Raw genomic sequence first — 18,033 nt, 5'->3', positions numbered from 1 at the left:
AACCACCTTCATCAAATGTCTAAACCATTCCTGTGGTCTAAAACAGAACCCTGTTGAAATGATAGCAGAGTTTTTTGGGTACCAGGCCTCTGTCATGCTTAGCACAATGTTGTCTGTCTGCCGTATAGGAAGCAGAAGTGCTTGAGTGAGGCATGGAGTAAACTGGGGGGGGGAAGCAATCTGCAGCCTAGAAAAATATAATTCCCTCCAGTTATGTTAAAATCTGCAGAGCAGTTATCTTTGAATCAAAGCAACCAGCAAGGCATCCTCTAATAGCCTTGGTGAAACTGAGAGGTTTTGGTGATTGTAGTCATGCTGTTAGCCCACATCTTCCTTTCCCAGAGCCTATCAGTGCTGCCCCACACTAGAGTTTCTCTGCAGCTGGATTGGAAAATGAATGGCTTGACAGCTTTGAAGGAAATGTTTAATAAAAATTGATGGAAATGGCCAGAGAAGGCCCATGTTTCGTTATTCTTGCTGGGAGTAGGGTTATTAAGCCTTGATGGAGTTATGCTCTCTACTGAAGTATTTTGTGCCTGAGATGCTGGTGTTTACTAGATTTGAAAGGCAATGGGGATGAAGGGGAGGGAGATTGAGGGAAGTGGTTCATGAAGGGAAGTTGGAAGCAAAAGTAATTTTAACTGTAGTTGATGGGAGGTCAGGAAATGCTAGCAAAGAGTAAGGCCAGAAAACTTAAGGTGGGGTCTCTCCTTTCCACAAAGGTATAGCAAATAAAGATCTGCTCTGTTGGTTGATATCTGCCTTTGAGGTGGTGAGCTTGCTTGCATCGATTTTTCTATGCAGGGAAAGCAGAAAATGGCTTCATGAGTGAGAAGGTAACTGCACAGGTAGGAGTTGCTCCTGTTTTTGCTGTTTAAGTCTTTTCTTACGGTCCAGACTTAACACTGCCTGAGTGGTGAAGGGCTGCAAGGTACAATAAAGAGCACTTGGAGAGGGATCCTTTCCTTGCAGACGTGTTTAGCTTAGAGGAGCAGACCTGGGGACAGATCTGAGCTGTGCTGTAAACATGGCTGGGGTAGTCTGGTTCCTCTAGCAAGTCTCCCTCCACTAGGAATGTGACAAGTATCCCATGCCAAGGCAAAACTTGCCCGCTGCAGCCCTGTGAACAAGAGGGTAAAATATCACTTAAGTTCTGAATCCTATGAAAATGGATGTATTGTATCGCTGTGCTTCCTACATACCTTTTTCCATATGTATCCTTTTTCCCTTAGTTTAACATTGAAATGAAGAATATATTTAGATACTTCTTGCCTAGTTCAACAGGTGGGTTGCTGTCCAGTGACAGCACTTGTTCACTGAATCCTTTTTAAGCTCCCTGTTGGTCATTAGCATCTGCCCTCACAGTTTACCTGCCGTGCTGAATGCTGGATTTAATAATCTGACTCTAATAGCAAATGTTCTTCTCGAACATTTTTGTTCCCAAACTGGTAAAGGAGAGTCTGGCTTATACTAGCAGCACTGCATGAGATCTAAACAAAAAATGAAAGGTCACAGTATATGGCTTAACATACAGAGAAGCTTCACCTTCAGATTTGAACATCACTTGGTCAGGCATAGACATACACTTTTACCATACAATAAATAAATGATTTGTTAGTAGTTAATAGCACTGTGGTAGTCTGATTCAGTAAGAGGATTAAAACCACCACCCAATTCATTTAATTAAAAAAAGAAATTTTGGGGTAGTTGGCTGATGAAGGGGCAAGGCAGGACTGAGGGAGGACATGTGAACCAAATGCAGCCTGAGGAGTGTTCACACCTAAAAGGAAGAGTATATTTTCAGATCAGTATCTTCTCCAGTGGAAGCAAAACAAAGGGAGCGCATTTCAAAACAAGATCTCTCAGCTGCTTGGGTTGGTAGGAGTTCTGATCAGCTTGCCAGGTGGGCAGTACATAATGAACAAACTCATTAGGGCTTATACAGGGAGGGGTAGATCAAGTGTAGTTTAAAAAAATTTTCCACTATAACTCTTGTATTTTTATAATCAGTATTTCTATTTTGCAAGTAGATTTCTTGATTTTTATATTTACCTTATTGTGGCTTGGGTTAAGGCTGGTTTCAGAGTAACTAGCAAACAAGAAATCATGCTGTTTGGGTATTGATTCCTTAAGTTGGGGTACTTGCTCACTCTTGCAGTGTCAGGCACTTGAGTACCAAGGAATATTCAAGGTTAACGTGTTTCTCTCTTCAGATGGATAGGCAGGCCTATAGGTTGATAACAGATATTGGTGAGGAAGTCTTCTGATGAATAACATCCAGTAAAGCAGCAGGATCTGTGGGGAGAGTTCTTGCATCTCAAGGGTTTCAGTACAAAGGATTGTCCTGTAAACACAAGTTTCCTTTCAAAGTTTTGTTAAGTTCTTGGCATCCTCAGCTTCTTGTGGACATAAATTCTGCCATCCATCTATGTGTTGTATGAAAAACTATTTACTAGTTTTCAGTTTCTACCATTCAGTTTCATTGCATGTCTCCCTGGTGTGTTGTTATGCAAAAGAACAAACTCTCTATCTCCTTCTGCCAGTACTGTTCTTTATTCAATACATTTTTATCATATTCCTCCTATTCAGCCCCTTTCTGAGGCAAACAATTGAAGCCATTTCAATGTGTTTTTGAGATCTTTGTGAAGCCCTTGACCATTCTTATCACCTTTCTGTGAACCTCTATTTCTGATACAATTTTTGAGGTGGCAATGCCAGAGGGCATACATAGCATTTCTGACAGACAAAGCTTGCTGCTCTCCTCTCTAGGAATGCAGAATCTGGGACTCATCTGGATGAGTCTCCTGCTGTCAGGCAAATGTACAGGTCATGGTGACATTTGTACTTACCTGTTCTTAGTTGATATCTTCCTGAAACCTCCCAGAATCATATTTGGTTCTTCAGTGTTCACATCAGGTCAGTGAGACTACGTCTCCTTTTTGGGCTGGAGTTTCTAATGATATTAAGCTGAGTCCTAAGGCTGATCTTCAAGTAAACTTACTTTCGGCTTCTATGGGACTTCCACTCACCTCTTCGTAAGTTGCACTTCCCCTTAGCCATCTGCTTGCAGTTCTTATGCTAACTTTTCCTTCCTTCAGCTTGCCTTATTTTTCCCATGTTCCCTGCATGTCACCCAGAAATCTGAATGGGCATTACATCTGGGGAATTTGCGCAGCAGTGAGCTTAAGAGATTCTCCAAGTATCCTTATCAGCTTTCTGCCTGTTTGTTTTTTTTAATACAGTGGAATTTATAAAACAAAACAAATATGTCTTGTTAGAGTAACAGAAGTTGCTATCTTGTTAACAAAAAGGTTGAATGTTAGAAAGCCCCAATATCAATGAGTTGAAGGGAAACTTAGAGCATGACAACCACTTACTGAATATTTCAGATTAAGAAAGCCATACAGTTAAGTTCTGGGAGTAAAAATAGTTGCTTACTGAATCTCATGAGTATTGCAGTGATGATAGCTTGAGGAAATTTCTCCTAGGCTCAGATCCATGTTTTTTGGATCAGTTAATCCATGCTTTTTAAAGCAGGAAGAATTGGAGTTCTACCATTTCTGTCATCATAAATACTGAAATGGCTATCCATATCTTGCACATTGAGAACTGAGAAAATCTGGCTTTGCTCTTTTTTCACTGTGTCCAAGAAAAGTAAGCAAGAGGTCTGCATTTTTGTGGGTTTTTTAAATCCCTTTTTTCTTTAGTTTTAGTAAAGTTGGGGGAAAGTTTTTTTCTAAAAACTTGTCCTTATTTTTTAGAGACAAAGGAAGATGTGTCAGTTTTCCACTACACACTAAAGGTCCTGCAGTGAGTTGTGCTTGTAAAAACAAAAGCAAATGTCTGTTTTTTACTTGCAGTTTTCTTGAACTAGTAAAGAGAAATCTGGCAGTAAAATATTCTCTATCCCTTAAAGAAACAAATCCTGAAGAATTTTTGGAACTGTTTTTAAAAGGCAGTTTCTGGTATGTTAACCACTACTTATCTTTAGCTCTTCAATATTAATTTGCTGGTTTGGATTATGCATGTTTCCTGTGAAATATTCTGTAGGCATATATATGTTCCCATGGACTGCTTTGGCAATCCTCTAAACACAATTTTGATGTTTACAGAGGGAGCAGGCATTCAAGGAAGGCTTGGGTTATTAAGGTGAGAGGAGAACAAAGTGATCATTCTCACCTTCAGCTCTCAATGAGACCATTTACTGCAGGTGGCACTGCATTTGTTAAAGTAAATGAGGATGAAATGTGTCTGCCTGACTCTGCAGTGCATGTAAATTACTGATGGGAGCAGTCTCAAAAGAACTGCCTCTCAGGTGAAGGTTTGGGTGAGGGCTTGTTTTGTCTGTATGTCATCTTAAATGCCCTTGATTCTGATGGATATGGTATTACTTAAGTTGCAGCAGAGTTGCCAGATTGACTGGAGTGCAGCTTAGCCTAAAGTTGAAATGTGACCTTGGCTGAATTTGGATATTCCTAGTGGTAGTTGAATATGTGGCTGCTATTTGGAAAGAGGGGAGGGTTGGCACTGGACTGAGAATAAACAGTTTATAGACTGTCTTCTAAGATTCCCTACCTACTTTCTAGTTCAAATGACCAGACTCTAGCCTGTGGGGTTGCTAGTCTAACAGGAAGCAGCTAATCCTTTGGAGCCATTACTTCCAATCCTGTAAAAACCACTTGCACTCCAGCCATTGAAACAGCAGAAGTTAGGAGCTAGTGTGTACACCAGCTTGAAATGCTGAAAATCCTTTTCAGAGGATCCATTCAGGGAACCTTTGCTTTAGGTAATATTTGCAGTGACTTGTGTTGCAGTTTTGCCAATACAAGAATGATAGAACTTGGTGTCAGCTCTAGTTCAGGCTGGTTTACTAGGGAGCTTGAGATAACTGATAGCATGCATCTTTTCTCTGTGGAAACCACAGCTGGAGTACTTGAATGTGTCATGGGAGGACAGTCTGGCACAAGCTGGGCTGTGTTGAATAGATGTTCAGTATTAGAACACCTACAAAGTGTGGATGCAGGTGTACTGACAAATATGAAGGGTTGAGGAACAGCTGGAACAGTCTGTGTACTGCAGGTCAGAAGGAGGCACTCCAGAAAACCAGTATGTGAAAAGCTTGCCTGAATTAATCTTGTCTGTAGCCAGTCGCTCAATTTCTAAAGAACTACATTAATTTATGCATATTTAGAAAGAAAGTGATCATTTCATAGTGTTATAGCTGCTCTTTAGTAGAAATGCATTCCTTCACTACTGACATGTGTTTAAACTCCCTTCGGCTATTACACAGCAGAGAGACCTGGCAACAGGTAAAGAAAACGGATGGAAAGAATATCCTGGGATTTTGTTTCATCACTTGAGATGGGCAGTGTTTGTCCAGTACCTTAGGCAGTGCTAATGGGTGCTTCCCTCTCCTGCTTCCAGCATGCCCCCCTGGTAATTCTGTAACAACTGAAATTTAAAAAGACAACATTTGGAGAGAGAAAATCTTTTAGTGGAAATATCCATTCCCAGCAGCAAAAAAAAGCACCTAACAGCTAAATTTTTGGAGAAGAGTGAAAAATACTGGAAAAGGAGGAAGACAACAGCACTACCTGGTCAAAACATACAAATTGTTGCACATTATTCTGTAGTGCAAGAAAGTTTGAGATTGACCCTTACTAGCCTCTGCAGCTCAGTTAAGTTTATTTAGAGAAGAAGCTGTAGGACTGTGGTTCCAAATAATTCAGACATAGCCCTCTTGTATGTTATCAATACTCTGTAGTAGTCAATTTTTCCATTAGTTTGATAGACAACTGGTGAAGCATTACTGGGCTAAATTTAGCCTTAGTCATCCAGTGTAACCGAAGGAATCTATTAGACTGTCCTGTCCTTTTCTGTTCAGAGGTGGTTCCATTATAAGAAGCTACTTTTCATATGTCCCTGCTATGTGACATTTTGCTATACCCTCATGCCACCAGGTGAAAATAGCAGGTAACTAGTGACAGTGCTGGTACTTTCTATGCAGGTTTATGCATGCACACCTAGCAAGCAGTTTAGAAAAGCTTTATCTGTGATAATGAAGAATACACTGAACATCAGCAGAGGAGAAAGGAAAACCCATTGCTTAAATAAAATATTCTGTGGATTTATTTTGACTTCCTTGGATTAAAAATGCTTTGTTTAATGGGGATAGTGGTATTTGATTGCTGCAAAATTACCTAAGATTGTGGGCATGAAAAAAATACAAATCTTTGTTTTGAAACCCCTGGCTATTTGCTCTGATTTCTATCAAGAAGCCTGGGAAAGAACACTTGCTTTATGGCTCTTGATGACTAGGCATAGTCTAAGAATGCATGTAGTTAGTTTGCATCCTGGGGATGCTTTGATTACAGGCAAGAGGTTTGGCAGTGTTTCTTCCACGAGATGAAAAATTGAAAAAAAGGCATCAAGGTGCAAATGTCAGTATTGGTGACTTAACTGTTTCTGCTATTCCTTATTTCTCCTTTATCTGTGCTAGGCTTTAGAAAAGGAAACAAGGCCCAGCATGATACCCTTGTGTATCAGTTTCTGAAGAAAGGAGAAATCAGAGGCTTTCAGGAGGGGACTAAAAGCTTAAGTGGTTATTTCATTTGAGGCTTCTTCTGAGCACTGAGCACTTGCAGGGAAATTCTTTAGTTAAAGTATTAAAAAAAAATCTGGAATTAGATATACATGGGGCGGGAATGTTGTAAATCAAATTTTCAGTAGAGTGTTTCTCTTGCGAGCTCAGGAATACTTGAGTTTTACTGAAGGAACAAACAGTGACCTGGCCGAAGGGGTAGATGGAGCGAAAGCAGAACACTAAACAGTGGCTTGCTGGGGGGGCAAGCGGTGGAAGAGCCTGTTGGGTGACATCCAGCTATATAGCACAACCTGTAGGGTGGCACTTCACCTGTTGGCACGTAGCACCAACAGTAAGAGAAACTTTTGTAATTTAGCTCCATAGTGGCTTGCCACAAGAATGAAAGGGTTGGATTTGCTTTATGCAAACTTTCCTGTGATAGGTGAAAGATTTCCTTATTTTTCTTCCTTACCTTTTAAATTCCTAATTTTAATGTGGTAAAATGTCGCAAAACACCAGAGTTGTTTGTTGGACAAACTAAAGACATTATTTTCCAAGTATACTGTGGGCAGTGAATTGCTATCTGTCAAATGATTCAGCTTTGGTTAAGGCTCTATCTCTAGAACTAATCTTCCTGATGAGTCTTATTTCTTTATTTTCTACTGAGGCTGGTTGCTAGCAAGGGGCTAGTTAGTGCCTCAGTGAAGTTTGGATTAGGTCAATCCTCTCATGCTTGATGCCCTGCTGTTAATATCTTTTGTCATTGCTGCTAACTTGATTACTTAAAATGCATCTCTGAAATCTGGTGTTTCTTAGTTCCTTTAAGGTGTCATTTACCAGTATTGCCAGTATGAATATCTTTTCCCTCCTATTTCCATATACAACCCTGCAAGGATATGCAGAAAAGAATGCAATTATCAGTTAATGGTAAGATGACTGAGAAACAAGGCTGGGGTGGGAAGGAGGAGAAGATATAAGGCCTGTGGAAATACAGAAAAGCCCTTGCAATAAAACCATGAGGAAGCTTACATATCATAAATCACACAATGGTTGAGGCTGGAAGGGCCCTCTGGAGATCGTCTAGCTCAGCCCCCCTGCTCAAGCAGGGTCACCTAGAGCATGTTGCACAGGACTGCGTCCAGGTGGGTTTTGGATATCTCCAGAGAAGGAGACTCCACAGCCTCTCTGGGCAACCTGTTCCAGTGCTCTTACCAAGTGAAAGTCTAAGAGCGGGCTAGAGCTTATCCATATCTGCATGATACTGCAAACCTGAAATGCAGTTTTTCATGGGGAGCTCTGTAGTGTAATCCATCATCATTCAAAACAGACCAACCATTCTCTGAAAGCTATTTAGATTGAGATGTCACCACACCTGACCATAAAATCAGTCATGTTGGAGAAACCAGTGGCCAGTGCCTGGCATTACGAAGCACTGTGAGGCAATAGCTGTATCTGTCTTTGTTAGAAATGACAAATTGCCCCTGTAGCTTCAGATTAGCCTGTGCTGATGTACCAGCTCACTATATTACAATCCATCAGGATGATCTCCTTTAAAACACACCAGCTGCTACTGTAGCTTGAGGATTTCTTGTTTGGTTGATGAATTTGGAACATTGTGAAGCAATGTAAGAAAGGTCTCTTGAAATGCTGAACAGCTGTATTCTTCCTCTTTATTCCTAGTAATTACCTTCAGTGCTGGGTGATTCCTTCCCCCGCTCTTCATATTCTTCCTTTTCTTGTCTGTTAGGTAATTTTGTGCTGGTGAAAGTTTTCAGTGCGACAACCTTGCTTCTGTTTATGCAGTGATGCAGCACAGTCCATGGCAGTGCAATATAAATCATGTCTGGAGGGTCCCCCAGAAGACTGATCAGCAAGTTCAGTCTCTAGCTCATTCATTCATTGGAGACTCTCCTGAGCCCACCAAACTTGAAATTGAAGTTGTCACCTCTATGAAGAGGACACTTATCCATCAGCATTGCAGTAATTTTACATTTACTGCAACGTGTCAGATGAGAACTGCTTCAATTGAGTAGATTGGTAGAGGCATTTCTTTGTAACAAGAAAATAAGGAAATGCTTCTTTGCTACACTGAGACTTGTTTCTTACTGCTAGGTGTTTCTGAATGTCTGGCACTCTATCAGGCAAAAGATAGAAACTTTTCTTTCTCTTTGACTTGGCTTTGTTCTTCTCATTCTATCACATAATTGCAAAAGAAGAGCCAATGGTGGTCAATAATGAATGCCAAAGGGCTAAAGAGGAGGAAAAATGGCTAATGATACCTCTCCAGAGTATGCTCCCAAACCCCAAGTGTTCCTGAGCCTGAAGGGAAGTCTTTATATTTAATAGCTATTGACAGGCTTTTCTATTTATTTGATTGCTTTTTGAACATAGGTAAACTTTTGGTATTCACAGTGCCTGTGGTGAGAGTTGCAGCAATTATCTGCTTCCACTTAAGTGGAATTCCACTCAATTCTACTGCTGGAGAGACATCTGTGCAGATTTCAGGGATCACCTATACTCTAAATTATACAGCTCTTAGTATTTTGTATCTGACACTTACTATAAAGATATTTATAAATTTTATAGAACAGAGGATACAAGACTAACAACACTTCAGTAAAAATATTCAGGCCTGCATGGTATTCAGCCAACAGTCCTTTTAGTAAAGGAGTTCAGGGGTGGAATAGGTAAATTAGTAGGTAACTTCTTGCTTAAAACTGCCATGTTGCTTGACAACGGGAGCATGCAAATGCAATGACTTTTTTTTAAGAATAGTTCTAAGGGAAATCTGGGAATTTACAGGTCTGTTAGTCTGACATCCCTAACCAGTGAAATGACTACATGCCTCTGGAGGCAGGTGGCAAGGGTGTGAGGCCCCAGGTGGTTTTCTTCTCAGTCCTGCTGGTGGTGGGGAAGTGCCTGAAGAGGAGCAGACAGGTTCTGCAGATCAGCTGACTGCAGCTGGTGTCAACAACAGGATTTTGGCTTATGACTGTGGAGATCCTCTTTAAGGATAGAGGACTGCTAGGAAGAGATAAGATCCATCTGACCACATAGGGCAAAAGCATCTTTGCCAACAAGCTGACCAATCTGATAAGCAGAGCTTTAAACTAGGGTGAGGGAGATGATGACCCACAGTCAAATGAGGAAGTGGTGTACTGCATTGGTAAGTGTAGGGTGCAAGGTGATGTGGAGGAGAGACCCTGAAAACAAAACAGGGCAGAAGGGAGTTCACTCCAAGTGTATTCACAGAAATAAGGAAGTGCTGAGAGGATAGCATTCTGGAGAAAGCTCTCCTGGCTTTTCTAGGGAATCAGTACAACTGAGTTCTCTGCAGTGCCTGTATGCTAATGATTGTGGTATGGGGAACAAATGGCAGGAATTAGAGGTGTGTGTGTGTGCAATTGCAGGGCTGCCATCTCATTGTGATTGGATGTGGTGGGATAGCTCACTTGACTGGAGTGCTGCCATGAATGCATGTGCACTGTGGAAGGTCTGTTGGGAGTGTCTGAAAACATTGTGTTTAGGAAATTTGATATATGTGCTTGAGGATAAGCCCTCTGAGAAGGGAGTGAGTTTTACCTGTGTGTTCTTATGTTAGATGTGATTTTTTGAGAGGCACTGAATAGCCACAATGATAAAAGCGACAGACCTCCAGGGCCTTTGCCACTGTTGTGCTTGAGCGTGTGGCCTAATGGTTTAACAAAAGACTGGGCTTCCATGTTCTGAAGTGTGCTACCATTTTCCTGTATAAACAGATAAAGCTATTTCACTACTTCTGGCTTTAGTTTTTCTCACCTGTACACAGTGACTGAACTAATACAGATGCTGTGAAATATTGCTTATTAATACTTTTGCCCTTGGGTTATTGAATTAAAGGCATGATAAAATTAACTTTTTATAGATCACTTCAGTGGTTATTGAGCCAAAGTTTTAAGTAGGACACATGGAAGTCTTCATCAGAGCCGAGGTTCTTTGAATTTTGACTAATCTGACCTCCTGGTACATAACTACAAAGGAAAACTGTTCTCTTTGCGCTTCACTGAACACCTAGTGAACACTTAATGGGGATGAGATCATCAAAAGGATGATGGAGAGAGATTTCATTTGTAATGTTTGTTTATTTTAATTCTGTCCTGGTCTGTTATCTTTCAGATGTTAATGAAAAATCAGCGAATTCCTGATATACTTACTGAATTTTCTCTCATAAAAGTAGAGCTGCGATATTATCAGTAGATGTTCGTGTTTTTTTTTTCTTGCAGATAGAAAAAACCCAGAAATGTTCATTGGAGCTTTTGGAAACATTTTTGAATCAGAGATAAGTTTAATTCCTGGCCACAGATCTGATTCCTGATAAGTTAGATGATAGTTGAAGGTACCAGTATCCAGTCTGGTCTATGTGGAAGAGTTGATGGATCTCTGTTTATTTAGGGTATGTCTACAGTAGAATTGTTGCCTGTAAAACTAAATGAGTGTAGTACCTCTGTTTCTGTAAAATTGAAAGCATTAGTGTATTAGTGATATGAAAAGGCTGTTACTCAGAGCTAGAATAAATGGTATTAGCAAGAGCATAATTGTGCCAGCAGCTTTTGATAATTTCCCTAAAGTTACTGTACCATCTAGTGTAGATGAAGCCTCAGTGGGACATGTGGCCCTATCATTCTAATTTACAGGCAAGCTAATGTTCTTAGCAGGGGGACTGAGACTGAATGGCCTATGGGAACTAAACTTTACTTTTCCCAGAGTTAGATTTTTCCGTCTTTTGGAGAATAACAGAATTCTGGCTCCTCATTCTTGTAGGTAGCTCTCATTTTGCCAGACCCAGCATACTAAACTATACTGATACCTGAATGTTGGATCATTTAGCTCCTCATATATCTTTCATCATATATTTTCTTCTTAAACCCCTTCACTACTTGTATTGCTTTTACTTGAATTCCTTTACTGGGGAATCTGCATGACAACCCATTCAGGCCCAGTACAGTCTATAATAAGTCTCCCAATGAATTTGTTGGGATCAAAATGGAAAAAGACACGGGATGATTTAGGAGGAATTATTGTGCACCTATATCCCTGCGATTAGACACTGCTGTATGATTACTAGTGAACACTGGCATATTTCCAAGAACATGTAGATCACAGCACTGATGAGCCTTAAGCTCCAAGACAAGTGCAAGAAATTGAAAGGTAGTTCTTATGCCAGTTTGGGGTTGGTGTCTGTTGCTACTTTCTGTGTTACAGCTTTGATGATATGCTAGAGGCTATTGAATGACTGTTATAAGCTGGTGGAAGTAATTATAGGATTTTTATCTGTAGTTCAGATAACTCTGGTAAAATTGATTTGTGATTATTTGGAGTAAAGTTGATCTTAAGAATGACTACTGGAATAATTCACTGTAGCTGTAACTTGGGTATGCAATGTTTATAATGTAGCTAACTGGAAATGTGTTAAATACCTTACTACAGCTGATAGTAATAAATACCAAGGAACCATTCATATCTCATCTTTGGTTGTATAAAAATCCCTTACTGCTAGGGACCTAGACAGTTACAGCTCTTCTTTGATACTTCCACACATGCATTCTTATGTTCATTAAATCTCTCATGTAGCTATTTAAGCACTTTTTCAAGAAATTTTTTACTCTTCTTTTTCAGGTACAGTTTGGTCAATATGAACTTGTAGCAGTGATGCTTGATTACATACACACTTTTCTAATAAAAGTTGCTTCAAAAATGTTTCAGCATAAGGTATGGTATCTTAAGATACTCTAAGAATGAGATATCCAGTAGTTAATAGCAGTACAACTCTATGATATGCAGTCCTGTCTTCCTGTTACTTATTAATGTTGTCTGATCACTTTCTGAGCTCATCTTTAGCCCCTTCAGCTACCCCTCTGCATTCTGACATTTGCAGGCTTGCTTATCTCACCTCTGCTTTGCTTTTTTTGCAAGTTGCAATGGTCAGTTTAGTAAATTGCATCACTTTTGTAGCAAACAGATACCTTGAACTTGTATTACCATTGTTTTATATGCCTATCCCCTTGGGACAGTGGCTTAAAGTCATCCCTGGAATGTTTATTACTGACTGTAAGGTAGCAGTGTTCATGGCAAGACCTGGAAAAAGTTTGCTACCAGAGCAATTGGAGTGATGCCTTAAGGTATGATAGCACCATCCAAATGTAATGCCTCTGAATCAACTGCTACACATAAGACTCCTCAGCTGCTATTTAACAACTTAAAAATGTAGAGAAATGTAGTACTAGCAAAATGATACAATTCAGCCAGAAGATAGTAATAGGATGTGATAGGTATCAGAAGTGATAAATAAATGTTCACCCTTCCTCCTATTAAGGAAGTAACTATAAATCAATGAAACGAAGACAAAAATGCAATGCAACAACTGCTCTTATCTGCAGTAAGGATTTTCACACCTTCCTTGAGCATCTGGAAATGTCCATGGACACTCAGCATTAACCTGTTTTAACACTCTGGCAGTTATCTAAGTGTGTTTTCATGCAGTGTGATTAACTTGAAATGCTACAAGGGAGATACAAAATGCCCTGAAATATCTAAGAATCTTAGGGTTTTAGATGAGGACTAGTTTGGACAGAACTGAAAACTGAGAATGCTTTCTTGGAGATTTGACTGAAGGCTCAAACTATAGCCTATGAAGGAAAACTTAAACTTTAGTTATGAAAAGAATGACTTAGAGAAGTCCTAATCATTCTTCATTGTTCTTTGTTACCAGTTTGTGCTTAGTCGATGTTGTTGTCAGTTTTTTCTCTGCAGTTAACCTGGAAGAGGAGAAAAATCCTTTATCTAAGCATTATTACAGTAATAATCTCAAAGTGCCTCAGATGACTACTCCTAGTATTAACGTAATCTATTATACTTGTAACTAAAACCAGTCTGAATCAAAGGGAAGATGTTGCAGGCTTATAAAATATTCTTTTTATAGGTTATGTCAGATATTGCTCTGCAAGAAGCTTAGTCTTCACTCATGTGAAGAAACATGAGCTAATAGAGAATGGAGGTATAGTGCAGACAGTCTGTAAGAACAACCATACTGGATCACATATAAGGAATCACTTGACTCAGTCTCTGACAGGAGCCATCAGCAGTTGTTTAGGAAAAACAGGGAAGTGAAATGCAGAAAGGAAAGGTTATGGGAAACTATTTTTAAGGGAAGTGTGTGTGTGTGGCTTTTGGGTTTTTTGTTTTTGGTACCCTGAAGAACCTATAGCTCCTCAAATTGTTTTTAACCAGCAAGATCCCTTTGTTCTTATATATGGAGCAAAAGAGCAGTCATCCTTTTTTTGTTTATTTTTAAAGAAAAAGCAACCTACAGAGGTGAAGACTTGCTGCTGTCCTTTAGAGACCAGTGGTTGTTTTCTACTTGGGCCATGCTGATTTAGAGAGTAAAACAGAGGGGGGGGAAAAAAGTCAATTCAGCACTATTTAAAAAATCCTATTTTTGTTCCTTTTATAGTGTCTTGCCTCCCTGACATGTTTACTTTACAAACTCTCCAGCTTATGGCCATGACTTATTATGAATGCTAAAGTATATAATTAATGTCAAGGTGAAAGGCGATTATGCTTGTGAATGCTGCTTTATGTCCTCCAGAAACCACTTATGAAGCCAATTTAGGTCACACATCGTTCAGTCTCTCAGAAATCTTCCTTAATAAAGCCCTGAGGCACTCTCTTACTGAGCAATTAACAGAAAACCAGCTCCTTGTGTTGTTCTGGGAAAATGATATGTTGTGGAGAAGAGGGAGGGATTATGTGAGAGACACAAATGTTTCTTCTTGCAGCTCTGTTAAAAGCTGAAAATACAGTTTAAATGGGTGGTAAAGGTAGGAAACAAAGGCCTGACGTGTGCTACAATGAAGGCACTTTAAGTACAGTATTTAAATTTGGGACTTTCCATTGCCTTCTGTGAAATGTTTCCTGACTATTTGAATAGGTATTTCCCAAGAGCTCTCCTCCCCAGGCCATGCTGAAGAAGGGTTTCCAGCTTTTGCCCCATTGGGATGTTCTGTTGCACTCTGAAACCCCTTGGATGTCCTTGTCTATGCAGGTGTGTGCTGACAATTTGGAAGCAGCAGAAGGGCAGTAAGCATTAAACTGTTTTGCAATCATAATTTTCAGAAACCCAGCACTAGAAAACCATGGCTTTGTCCATTCTAGTAGTACTACAATTAGGTTCTTGCCAGTGTAGGTGGAAACAAGCTATTTATGATATCATGTAATAACAATGTGTAATAGCTATGTGTTACTGTGTGGAACCAGAGAACTTGGTATCAGCCTGATGTACTTGGATTTCAGCTTGGGCTTTTCTTAAGCCAACTAGACTATGGGCCTTTATGTAAAACATATGCATGGTCTCTGCCAAAATGTGGCTTTGAGTTATTAGTGGCTGAGTTCTTTGGACCAAGAAAATTCCCACTGGTGTGACTGTTAGTTTAAAAAAAAACAAACCTACTGTTAATCTTATAAACAGACAATTGAATAAGGACTCTATTTTTAAACTTTGTGATAAGTGCTGTTACTGAACCAAGACCTGATGTAGTAATGATTCAGGCTTAGTGAAGCTACTGCTGTAGCCAGCACTTATGAGAAAAAGATTTACTGTAATCTTTATGGTCAGTTGTATTTCTGCCATTCATTTTGACACCTATTCTTATGACAGTTTAATTTGCATATATGTAAGCTTGGCAAATATACCCAGAAAATAACCAGAGCTTGCAGTTGAATGGGTGTTTGAAAGCCTATGGTGGCTGTTCTACAAGGTAGCTTAGTTCATTGAAGTGGTTCCTCTGGCAGTGGGTATAAGACAAAGCCACTGCAGCAGTGCTTCACATCGGAAAGGACTGTGATTCACTGCACAGTAGTGACGTGATCATAGGGACTGCAACATAATTTTTTTTCATTATAATGCGTATGAATCCATGATCCACACAGAGCAAAGGACAGTAGTTAAATGCCCTCCTACTAGATGAAAGCAGGAGTTGGTTAGTGTGGTGGTTCCCTTTGGTTTTATAATCCCCATTCTGTCACTTGCAAGCTATCCTTTGCACACCCAGCAGCCACAGAGCTCAGACTGGGGTTCAGCAGGAGCCTGGGTCCCATGTCCAAGCTGAGAAATGGAAGCAGAGAACTTGACATCTTTGCTTCCTGACACCTCTGGCAAGTCACTTCAGATCTTGGTGCTGACTTTCTCCCTCTCTGAAAAGAGTAAGGGAGACAACACTGGCCTCTCTCCCAGCAGGATGTGAGGACTGCAAGGTATTACTGCCATTACTAGGTACACAGGCAGGTAACTTGGCTTTAAACTGTCTTAACTACTTTTTCTGTGCAGAGGCTCCTCTGAAATTTGGAAGATCAGTCAGTCTCAGCCTGTAGCATAGGTAAAGCAGGAAAATAAGGGCCAATTCATTAGTTCCTAGGCAGATAGTTTTCAGTGCTGTTTCCAATGATAAGTCCTGCCTATGAGGAAAGGCCGGTGGTGCAGAGGCAATCTGGATCCAGTAACAGTACAGAATTAAAGTATATATTAGTATAGTCTCCTCTTACTGTTGAGTATTGGCTTGCTAGGAGACCTCGTACAGTCAGAGGACACTGGGACATGAGATTGATTTTTCTTTGTGACATCCCCTTTTACTTTGGCTATTGAAGTAGCTACTTACACCCTAAAACCTCCTGTGCTAGATTGCCCCATGTGTACTTTACTTCTCTGGTGTCTGAGCACATACCTCAGTACTGACTGGCTCCCTGGTCTGATTCCTCTACAGTCATTTCTCTGTGCCCTCTCTTTCCCATGTGAGCTCTCTCCTTATGCAAAGCCCTTCTCCAAACTATTTTTGTGGTGTTGACAAGAAATGAATGAATGGTAATGAGGCAGTTAGATGGACCTGATAGTTTAATGATTTGTTTTTAAAGAATGCATGTATTGAAGCATTAAAATTGGATGGGTAAGATCATCATCAGCTACTACTATTATGTTCATAGTAACTCTGAATTGTGCCGAAGGAATCTCTCTCTTACTTAACATGTACTTAATTTTTTTTTATGGGAGTTGATTTTTTTTTTTCTGGGACTTGTGCTTCTGAGAATAAAATATATCATGGGTATACCTGGAATGCATATAAGTGATAATGAAGATGCCCTGTTGCATTGAGTTCAGCTATTGCCGTGTAGGTAGAAGTCCTTGGAGTACCTTGAGCATCTTGAGGGCCTTGCAGCCCAGTGTCTCTTGGCTGATGCGTGCAGGCTGTTCAGCAGTACAATTTTACCTGGTGTACTGAGACATTTTGCAGCACAGCAAGTGGATTTGACCTGACTCCTCCTGCAACAGTAGCAGGTGGAACAGATACTTACAGGATTTTTGCAGCTTTCAGCCAGTAATGAAAAGCCAGCAGAATACTCAATGTTTAAGTTGTCTTTTGGATGTGGTGTTTTACCTTTCAGAGCACTTAAATTAACTGTGCTGCTCTGCAGTGTGTTTTCTCCATTAAGCACACAGTCCTCTGCAGTGGAGATCATGCCAGTAATCCATCATTCAAAAATTTTGATAGTGGGGTGGTGCATTATTGAAGACATACGGTCACTGTTCAGAATAACACACATCTATTAAGCTAGGCTTTTGAACAAAATGTCCATGGAAGTATATATTTTCCTCAAGTATTTTCTCTTTTTTAGCAGCATCCTGAGCAACCATGAAAGAAAATTACAAAGGGATCTTTGGCATCTTCCTGTACTGAGATGCTGTGTTTTGTGTACTCTGGATAAAGCTCAAGTCTTGACCTTGGACCAGAAAATTTTTTGATGCTCTGCCAACTTTCAAAATCAGAGGTATTTGTCAGTTCTCGCTCCAACTTCCTTTTTTGTCACTTTTTCAGTCACTTTCTATGAGCTATAGGATGGTGAATGAATGACAAAACTGTTTGAGGATAATGAAACTGGTCAGCATCTTTCTGCACTGAAATCTTCTTGTGCTTAATCTGATTGGAAGGCAGTTGAGCCAAAGCAATTTCTCTCAAAGTTGTTTGACAAGAGGAGTTGTAGCTGATTAAATCTGTCTGTAATATGCCCCCCCTTGTATTTTTCCCCTTTCTTTACAATGAACAGAATATTTGTTAATAGGAAGAGACTGCTATAGGTGGTTAGTGCTGTAAGTATGCTGCGTGGGTAGAAGTACATAATTACAGGCTAATGTTTCTGTTTATCTGTCTTTATTGTGGGTGTCTGAGAAAAAACAGGATATTGTACAACGTGGGGGTAAAATTCTAAGTTTGCTTATAGGAAACATTGTTTTTAGCCATAAGTAGGTCAAGGAACAGTTTGCATGTGAACAGGTATCCTACACTTAAGAGCCGCAAAGCAGTCTAGTTTACTGCCAATAGTTGTTTGGTTCTACTGTAGCCACTAGAAGGAGTACATACACTGCT

The 18,033-nt window shown here is 40.0% G+C and overlaps 1 long non-coding RNA gene across 1 annotated transcript in view; it reads left to right on the top strand.

The window, feature by feature from the left end:
- The window catches only part of LOC112989905 (uncharacterized), a 308,655-nt gene that overhangs the window by 49,553 nt on the left and 241,069 nt on the right, over positions 1 to 18,033 (top strand). Inside the window, exons 3-5 of the long non-coding RNA XR_010389352.1 lie at positions 10,846 to 11,015; positions 12,239 to 12,331; positions 17,285 to 17,437. This is a non-coding gene — a long non-coding RNA (uncharacterized LOC112989905). The remainder of the gene's footprint in view (positions 1 to 10,845; positions 11,016 to 12,238; positions 12,332 to 17,284; positions 17,438 to 18,033) is intronic.

This window comes from Dromaius novaehollandiae, chromosome 5, assembly GCF_036370855.1.
Source record: "Dromaius novaehollandiae isolate bDroNov1 chromosome 5, bDroNov1.hap1, whole genome shotgun sequence".
Lineage (NCBI taxonomy): Eukaryota > Metazoa > Chordata > Aves > Casuariiformes > Dromaiidae > Dromaius > Dromaius novaehollandiae.
This window is presented reverse-complemented; position numbering and strand designations above follow the sequence as displayed.